The sequence below is a fragment of the Equus caballus genome, chromosome 21 (assembly GCF_041296265.1).
Source record: "Equus caballus isolate H_3958 breed thoroughbred chromosome 21, TB-T2T, whole genome shotgun sequence".
Taxonomy (NCBI): Eukaryota; Metazoa; Chordata; class Mammalia; order Perissodactyla; family Equidae; genus Equus; species Equus caballus.
Window position 1 is genome coordinate 18,762,998 of NC_091704.1, and position 7,959 is coordinate 18,770,956.

Consider the following 7,959-nt stretch of genomic DNA (forward strand, 5'->3'; position numbering starts at 1 on the left):
AGGGACTTGTGAGCTGAGATGTTAAGAATGGGAGAGAACTGTGACTATTTCAGTGAGGCTGAGCATAGGGAGGGCAGAGGGTGGGCAGGGAGAGGGGGCAGCCAGGGCGCAGGGCCAGTCACCTTGTGGGCCTCTGTGAGGACTTTGGAGTTTATCCTCAGTGCACTGGGAGCCACGGAGGGGTCACAAACAGGAGTTGCAAGTGGTCAGATTTGTGGAACATCCTCATGTCTGTCTGCTGTGAGGAGGGTGGACTGGAGGGTTGATACAGGAGGCAGGAGACCAGGGAGGAGGCTACTGTAGCAGAAATAATTGTGCAATTACCAGAGTCCTAAATGTCTGAGTTCTCTCAGTGGGGAGTGGGGGCAGCACACGCCCCTACTAGCACCAGAGATCTCCCTGATCTTTTAGCCTCCTGTCTCTACAGCTGCAGGCTAGAGCAGTGGCTTCCAGTTCTCCAGTTGGTTGTAAAAACAATTGAGTCATTCATAACTGCCATGTTTTCAAAATCTGAAAGGAAAAAAAGATTAGAAAATAGAATAGTGTACATTACACAGAGTCTTGTCAATTACTGTTTAATGAAACTTTCTTTTGGACTGTGTGCAAGCCACATAACGATGTAACATCAGTTCTTCCTAGTGAGTGGAAGCCGAACAGTAAGCGGAAGAATGGAGACTGTTCTAGCCACAGGCTCACCTGCTCCTTTCCTAAGAGCCGCTGACTTAAACTACCCATCATATCAATCAGCAGAGGTCCAGCGGTCATTTCCTTGGTTCCAGGTGTTTCCTGGGGAGGTTGAAGCAGGCTTGGCACCCTGCCTGGTTGTCCGCCATGAAGAGGGTGAGGTCGAGCCTGGAGCCAGGGTGAGAGAGAAGAGCGTGTTCCCCAGGGCAGGTTGGGGTTGGTGTCTCTGGGGAGGGAGAAGCTCAGCTGGAGCCTGCAGCCTGGTCTTTCAGGGTGGCTGAATCAGGCCCTGGGGCAGGAAAGTGGAGGGAGATCAGGACAGGGCAATGGGGTCAGAGGCTGTGCTGGTGGGAGCGCAGTGGCCAGTCCTGAGATGTGTGGGCACTGAGAGCCACTATCTCAACAGCATTGAGGCCTTGGGGTCAGACAGACTTGAGTTCAAATCCTGCCTCTGACACCTTCTTAAGGAGTCAATAAAGCCCTTTACAGATAGCCCCATTCAGCTCTCTGTAATCAGAGGGAAAACACCCCCTGGATGTCAGACAGCCTTTAACCCTCATGCCCTCCCTCAGCCTCACGTCTGGGCTAGCTCTTAAGAAAGTCTTTGGGCTCCCTGCCTTTACCCCTACAGGAAGTTCAAAGCCTGCGAAACAAGCCCTGTCCCAACCCCGAGCCAAAAGAATAGCCAAGCAGCGACCCTGCTTTCCTCTTACTTCACTCTGGGTGAAATAGCCTTCTTCTTGGGAAATCCTATTGTCTCCTGCGTGTGTAACAAACTTTATTAAACTTTATTTCATGTTCATTAGTGCCCGTGTGTCATTCCTCCTGATATCCATATAAATTCCTGCTGAGGGGCGGTCCTGCATCCAGCAGGGGTTGCTAGGCACCCAGAACCACCACCACCAACAACAAAAATCCTAAAATCTAGCTGCCTCTGCACTGCTCAATCTCGTTGTCACTGTCTGGGGACCAGTCTGCTGTTTCTACTGGACGTAAAGCTCTGTGACATCAGGGACTAGTGCTGCTGTGGCCACAGCCATATGCCCAGTTGTTGGAGACTCTGTCTCTTCTAGAGACCAGAGGACACTCAGGTTCTCATGGGAAATAAGAGACATTGCAACCTCATTGGTTGTATTCTCCTCACCATGTTTCCTCTGTGTAGGGAAGACCCCAGCACAAGGCCCCTCTTCAGGTTACAGACATGGTCTGGACTGGACTCAGACACCCAGCACCCAGCCAAGGGCTTCCATCAGTCCTGGGACCAGCACTCCAGAAAAGGCAAGCAGGCCCTGGTCTCAGGCAACCCTGGACAAACCCCAAGTAAGCTTGAACTTAAATGTCCCAATTTCAAGACACACTACAAAGCTACAATAATTAGGACACTGGAGTGCTGGCATAAGGACTGACATGTATATCAATTGAATAGTATTGAGATTCCAGAAGTATATCCTCACATGTATGATCAAGTGACTACTTTTTTTTTTTTTTTTTTTGGTGAGGAAGATTGGCCCTGAGCTAACATCTGTGCCAATCTTGCTCTCTTTTTTTTTTTTTTGAGGAAGATTAGCCTTGAGATAACAACTGCCACCAATCTTTAACATCTGTTCCCCTCTCCCTCTATTTTATATGTGGAACGTCTGCCACAGCATGACTTGATAAGTGGTGCATAGGTCTGACCCTGGGATCTGAACTGATGAACCCCGGACTGCCGAAGCGGAGCATGTGAACTTAACAGCTGCGCCACCAGGCCGGCCCCAGTCTTCCTCTATTTGATATGTGGCACGCTCCCACAGCATGGCTTGATGAATGGTGTGCGTGCCTGCACCCAGGATCCAAACCTGCAAACCCTGGGCTGCTGAAGCAGAGTGCATGAACTTAACCACTATGCAACCCGGTCGGCCCTACAATTGACTTTGACAAAGGAGCCAAGACATTTCAAAGAAGAGTATTTTCAAGAAATGGTACTGGAACTGAATATTCACATGCAAAACAATGAAGTTGGACTGTTTCCTCTCACCATATTAAAAATTACCTCAAAATGCATCACAGAACTAAATGTAAAACCTAAAAGTACAAAATTCTTAAAGAAAACTAGGAATAAATCTTCGTGACCTAGAGTTAGGCAACTGTTTCTTAGATGACATCAAAAGCACAAGAGAAAAAAGTAAAAATAGGGGCTGGCCCCGTGACCAAGAGGTTAAGTTCATGTGCTCTGCTTTAGCACACCAGGGTTTGCTGGTTCAGATCCTGGATGCAGACCTACACACTGCTCATCCAGCCATGCTGTGACATCATCCCACGTAGAAGAACTAGAGTGACGTCCAACTAGGATATACAACTATTTACTGCGGCTCTGGGGAGAAAAAAAGAAGTAAAAATAGATGAACTGGATTTCATCAACTTAAAACTTCAAAGAACATCATCCAGAAAGTGATCAGGGGCCAGCCCAGTGGTGCAGTGGTTGAGTTCGGAGCGATCTGCTTTGCTGGCCCGGGGCTTGCAGGTTTGGATCCTGGGTTCAGACCTACATTTACATCACTCATCAAATCATGCTGTGGCAGCATCCCATATACAAAACAGAGGAAGATGGGCACAGATGTTAGCTAAGGGGCACTCTCCCTCAAGCAAAAAGAGGAAGATTGGCAAGAGATGTTAGCCCAGGGCCAATTTCCCCACCAGAAAAAAAAAAAAAAAAAAAGAAAGTGAACAGACAACTCCCCCTATGGGAGAAAATGTTTGCAAATCACATGCCCAATAAGGGAAATGTATCTAGAATGTAATAAAACTTTTACAAGTCAACAATTTTAAGTAAAATAATTTAAAAATTGTAAAGGATCTAAGCATATTTCTTTAAAGAAGATACAGAAATAGCCAATAAGAGCATGAAAAGATATTCAACATTTTTAATCACTAGGGGAATGGAAATGAGATACCACTTCACACCACTCGTACAGAGATTCACAGCAGCATTATTTTTAATAGCCATAAGCAGAAATCAAAAAATCCCAATTTCCATCAACTGATAATGGATAAATAAAATGTGATACGTCCATACAGTGGAATATTACTGACAACAAAGAGAAATGAAGTAGTGACACATGCTAAAACATGCATAAACCTTGAAAACTATGCAAGGTGAAAGATGCAAGTCACCAAAGACCACGTATGATTCTGTTTATATGGAAGATCAGGCAAATCCATAGAGATAGAAAGTAGATTCATGGTTTCCGGGGGCTGGGAGGAGGGGGTATTGGGAGTGATTGCTAACAGATATCGGGTTTCCTTTGAGGGTGATGGAAATAGTCTGGAATTAGATAGCAGTGGTGGTTGTACAACGTGTTAAATATACTTAAAAGAACATTGAATTTATACACGTTAAATGGTTAAAATGGTGAATTTAATGTTACATAAATCTTACCTCAAAAAATTACTGTTGAAAACCTAAGCAATGAAGACAAAAATCAGCCCTAAACATGTTAGTTACACAGCACTCTCGTCCCAGTATTTTGGGGTCAGGCAAGTTCCTACGCTTCACTGGCTCTAAAGGAAAAACTGAGTCAATGTGAGCACGCGTACATTGCTGAACACTTGCGCTGTTGGCTCATAGTTTCTATACAATTTTGACTCTACTTTTTTCCCCCTTTAACATGATATTGTGAACCTTTTCCATGTCATTAATATATTTTTGAAATATAGAAACAAAATTAGGATACTGGTTAAATCAATCTTGGTAAATTCAGACACTGCAGTAATACTCAGCCATTAGAAAGCTTGAGATGAATCTAGGGGTCCTCAGACAGAAATATTTCTAAATTATATTTAAAAGGCAAGAGTGAAAGATAGATGTGTGTAAGTTTAAAGCAAACAAAAACTTTATTTTTCAGTAAGCAGTTACACTATGTTTAATATATTCCAGGTATTGATCAAAATCCTGTATAAATATTGATCCATTTTATCTGTTTTTCACCACCATTTTGCAAATGAGGAAACCAAAGCACAGAAGGACCTGTCACTCACAGAGGTCACGCAATTAGTGGCAGAGGCAGAATCTGACCTGGGCACTCCAGCCACAGAGTTCCTGTTCCCCCTGCACCCGCTGCCTCCCATCCTGTCTATGCAGACATGCTCTTCTATGCACAGAACCTTCTGGAAAAACACTCTAGAAACTGTTGATAGTGTGTTCCTCGAGGGGAGGAAGCCACTGAGGATGGGGAGGAGCTTTGCTTTACATTTTATTTATTCCTGTGCTGCTTAAGTTTACAACATGCATTTAGTATAAATAAATATAAATATAAAATAAAATAATAGAAATCACCAGCTATGCCAATATGGAAAGAATGTAAAAATTCGAAAATTAAAGATAAAACACTTGGGGGCAGCCCCCTGGCCAAGTGGTTAAAGTTCTGGGCACTCCACTTCAGTGGCCAGGGTTCATGGCTGTGGATCGCGGGTGCAGACCTTTTCCGCTCGTCAGCCACACTGTGCAGGCATCCCACATGCAAAATAGAGGTGTCAGCTCAGGGCGAATCTTCCTCACTAAAAAACTGAACAAACAAACATTAAATAAGGCTACAAAAGAAAAATAAACAGACTCAAACCAAATATTTGTGAATTCCATTATTTATGAACAAAGAAAATAATCAAGTCACATCTGGAGAGAAACCTAAGTATAGAAAGTTACTCTGCTTACAGAGTATCCAATGAGGATGGTGACTTGAAATTTTTACTGTTAAACGCTTTTGGCAAATATTTTGTAAGAAGATTTAAACATTAAATCTCTTAAAAATATTTTTGAAATGTTTTAACTTAAAAATTTCTACTGTGTAAAAGTATGCACATGAAAGTTAGTAAATTGGGTGGAAACTCAGTTTCCACAACTTAAAAGTACTTTGACATTTTTGAGATCTATAGTTCCAAAATATTTCCTGAGCGCAGGCTTAGACCTATATATGTATAATCTGAATTGAAAAACAAAAAACAAAAACCTCACTCTGATGATCCCTAAATACTACTCAAAATCCACCGTATCCCCGAACGCGGACCGTGCCCGCCCTCTGCACCAGCAAACCTGTGTCTGCTCCCTGTCCCACCACAGCCCAGGTCGCCTGCCTCCGTGTCGACTCATTTAGGATCTTTCCAACTGTCCATTTTCACGGCCAACCCCGGTGGACACTCCTTCCCGAGACCCTATGGTCGTCCCAACTACAATACACACAGAGGAACCGCAGTCTCAGGCGTCGGGCTCTGCGAACCTCCGAAGGAGGGACCTGGGTTAGAGGAGGACACTCGGGGGGTCCAGGACACACTCTGCAGGGCATACGCAGCAGGAAGGAACAGAGGTCCCAGAAGCCAGGAGGGTCAGGCCTTGGGCAGGACAGAGGCCCTAAAGTGCCAGAGTCTTCTCCAGGTCACGGTGTCCTGGGCACTTTGAGCTTCTCTGGGGTTGAAACCTGAGTGCCACCTGCCCCACGGGTCCTGTGACCCGCGCATGCGTGAACCAGTGGGGCGTCCTCTCCCAGCCCCACTCCCAGACCAGACTAGGGTCCTCAGGGAAAGGGTGGGAACACTTCCCTCCATCACCACCACGCCCCTTGTGCATGCGCCCAGCGGTTCCTGGCAAATTCCTCCCCATCTAAGGCCAACAGTTTGCAATAGCTCTTGGTCCTGAAATGACGTCGAGTCCCTGGACAACTAGCCCATTTTGCAACGCAGCCCCCCACCACCCGGTACTGAGTTATGAGAGCTACTTCTTCTGGGACAAGAATCCAGAAGACACAATGAGCCTCTATCAACCCGGTGCAGCCCCACACCTGCACCTGGAATCCATGCCCCAAGGCTTACGTCTGGTGTCTGGCTCAAACACACATATCTGGGCACACAGAGCCCACGGCATCCACGCAGAGACGGGAATCTCATCCTTCACAGAATCACTAGTTCCCTTGCTTTATTTACTATGACATCAATCAGAAAAGAAAAAAGAGCTTTGAGAGTTCACCAAGTTTAATAAAATGTTCAACCTTGTCATTGTCTGGTGGAGGCAAGAGAGTCTGTGTCAGAGTGACTGTCAGGGTGAGGAACAGTTGCTGAGGTGACCTTGTACCCAAGTCACCCCAATCCTCATGTGAATCAGCACTGAGTCACCAGAGCTAATCACCACGTCTGACACAGGTGGAAGCTGCAGCCCTGGAATTTCATGCGTTTACCGAGCCACCAGTCCCCAGTTCCAGACCCAGACCCCAGCCAGGCTTGCGGGCCCCAGGCTGGGGAAGGCCCCTGTCTCCCCTGTGCGCTGTCCTGAGGAAGAAGAGCCCCTAAAACTGGATTTAGAAACTGGGGCTCAAAGTGTTCATACAAACATCATGAATTTAGGATGGCTGTAATAATTTTTGACTAAGCAATGTTTATAAACAATAAAATTATAAACACTAGAATAATCGAATTCGTCCTAATATTTGTAGCATTGTTTTGTTTGCTGGTTTCCTAATGAATAATAAAATTTGTAGTGAACAAAATAACGTTTCATAATTTAATAATATTCTGTTATTTAATTTCCATTTGGGACCTGAGTCTTTTAGGAAAAAAATCTTATTTGGCTACTTTCAGAAAATGAAGGAAGAGTAAGAGAAAATGAGGAACGTACAATGTCCTTTGTCTTCACCAATCAAACTTCAGAACAATGGACATGATGAGAGAACTTTAGGTACATATTTCCTGTACAGTATGGTGTCTTCAGGCCACAGTGTTATACAAACAACAGGCCGTAATTACTGCTCGTGATGCAAGTACTTCAGTAGCTGAGAAGAAGGAATATTTGAAATTTGCCCAAATCATGAATCCTGGGTAAAAGTTCATTTTTGAGAATATGGTACTAAAAAGTGTGCTCGGGATTTCATTACCCTGGACCAGAGAGTCAGTGCTGTCCTTCAAGTGTCCTGTGAGAGGGTTCATCTCTTCAGTGTGTCCCCAGGCAGTGTGGTGACCTAGGGGAAGGGATTCTGGGAAGCTGATAGCATAGGAGGAATTACTGATCTGCCCAACGAGCCAAAGTTTAAAATGGACTACTAATCATAGTAAAATAAATTTTATTAATAATTTTAAATTATCTGATAGAATTTCACATTCGTCCTTCTCTTGTGGAAGTTCATCCCATGGTAGTGAGAGTTGGCTACAGTCTCTACAATAGAGATTTTAATCCTCAAGAATTTTATCACTGATCCAGATTTCTGTATGGTGTTTGTAGTGGGGAGTGTGTACCCGGACAGACTGAGAAGCTGC

At 44.7% G+C, this 7,959-nt stretch overlaps 1 long non-coding RNA gene across 1 annotated transcript; it reads left to right on the top strand.

Moving 5' to 3' along the window:
• The first annotated feature begins 639 nt into the window (after positions 1-639).
• Positions 640-1,486, top strand: LOC138919919 (uncharacterized). The gene is made up of 2 exons (XR_011430495.1): positions 640-863; positions 1,316-1,486. It is a non-coding gene; the product is annotated as an uncharacterized lncRNA (long non-coding RNA).
• Positions 1,487-7,959: the final 6,473 nt, after the last annotated feature.